Consider the following 1,795-nt stretch of genomic DNA (forward strand, 5'->3'; position numbering starts at 1 on the left):
GCAGCTTGCACCTCAAAGATCCCTAGTTTCTCCATTACAGAGAGTGGCATTAAGTTTATTCCTGACCCCAGGTCACACAGAGCCTTCTCAAAGGTCATGGTGCCTATTTTGTAGGGAATCAGAAATTTACCAGGATCTTGTTTCTTTTGAGGTAATTTCTGCCTATCCAATGCATTCAGTTCATTGGTGAGCAAGGGAGGTTCATCTTCCCAAGTATCATTACCAAATAATTTGGCATTCAGCTTCATGATTGCACCAAGGTACTTAGCAACTTGCTCTTCAGTAATTTCTTCATCCTCTTCAGAGGAAGAATACTCATCAGAGCTCATGAAGGGCAAAAGGAGGTTCAATGGAATCTCTATGGTCTCTAATTGAGCCTCAGATTCCTTTGGTTCCTCAAAGGGAAACTCCTTATTGGTCACTGGACGTCCCAGGAGGTCTTCCTCAATAGGATTCACGTCCTCCTCCTCCCTTGTAGGTTCGGTCATGATGGTTAAATCAATGGCCTTGCACTCTCTCTTTGGATTTTCTTCTGTATTGCTTGGGAGAGTACTAGGAGGAGTTTCAATGACTCTTTTGCTCAGCTGGCCCACTTGTGCCTCCAAATTTCTAATGGAGGACCTTGTTTCATTCATGAAACTTACAGTGGACTTAGAAAGATCAGAGACTATATTTGCTAAGCTAGATAGATTCTGCTCAGAATTCTCTTTCTGTTGCTGAGTGGATGATGGAAAAGGCTTGCTATTGCTAAACCTGTTTCTTCCACCATTATTAAAGCCTTGTTAAGGCTTTTGTTGATCCTTCCATGAGAAATTTGGATGATTTCTCCATGAGGGATTATAGGTGTTTCCACAGGGTTCACCCATGTAATTCACCTCTGCTATTGCAGGGTTCTCAGGATCATAAGCTTCTTCTTCAGAAGATGGCTCTATAGTACTGTTGGATGATTCCTTCAATCCATTCAGACTCTGAGAGATCATATTGACTTGCTGAGTCAATATTTTATTCTGAGCCAATATGGCATTCAGAGTATCAATTTCAAAAACTCCCTTCCTCTGAGGCGTTCCATTACTCACAGGATTCCTTTCAGAAGTGTACATGAACTGGTTATTTGCAACCATGTCAATGAGTTCTTGAGCTTCTGCAGGCATTTTCTTTAGGTGAATGGATCCACCTGTAGAATGGTCTAATGACATTTTAGATAATTCAGACAGACCATCATAGAATATATCCAGGATGGTCCACTCTGAAAGCATGTCAGAAGGACACTTTTTGGTTAGTTCCTTGTATCTCTCCCAAGTTTCATAGAGGGACTCACCTTCTTTTTGTTTGAAGATTTGAACATCCACTCTAAGATTACTAAGCTTTTGAGGAGGAAAGAACTTGGCTAAGAAAGCCGTGACCAGCTTATCCCAAGAGTTCAGGCTGTCTTTAGGTTGGGAGTCCAACCATATTCTAGCTCTGTCTCTAACAGCAAACGGGAAAAGCATAAGCCTGTAGACCTCGGGATCAACCCCATTGGTCTTAACAGTATCACATATTTGCAAGAATTTAGTTAAGAACTGAAAAGGATCTTCTGATGGAAGCCCATGAAACTTGTAGTTCTGTTGCATCAGAGAAACTAATTGAGGTTTCAGCTCAAAATTATTTGCTCCAATGGCATGGATTGAGATGCTTCTTCCATGTAAATTGGAATTTGGTGCAGTAAAGTCACCAAGCATCTTCCTTGCATTGTTATTATTTTCGGCCATGTCTCCTTCTTTTTCGAAAATTTCTGTCAGATTTTCTCCAGAGA

The 1,795-nt window shown here is 41.1% G+C and overlaps 1 non-coding gene across 1 annotated transcript; it reads left to right on the forward strand.

Annotated features, from left to right (window-relative positions):
* Positions 1 to 1,250: 1,250 nt before the first annotated feature.
* LOC148577718 (small nucleolar RNA R71) lies at positions 1,251 to 1,358 on the forward strand. Its single transcript, XR_015904106.1, has one exon. It is a non-coding gene; the product is annotated as a small nucleolar RNA R71 (small nucleolar RNA).
* The last annotated feature ends 437 nt before the right edge of the window (positions 1,359 to 1,795 follow it).

The sequence above is a fragment of the Arachis ipaensis genome, chromosome B1 (genome assembly GCF_059453495.1).
Source record: "Arachis ipaensis isolate K30076 ecotype BB chromosome B1, ASM5945349v1, whole genome shotgun sequence".
Lineage (NCBI taxonomy): Eukaryota > Viridiplantae > Streptophyta > Magnoliopsida > Fabales > Fabaceae > Arachis > Arachis ipaensis.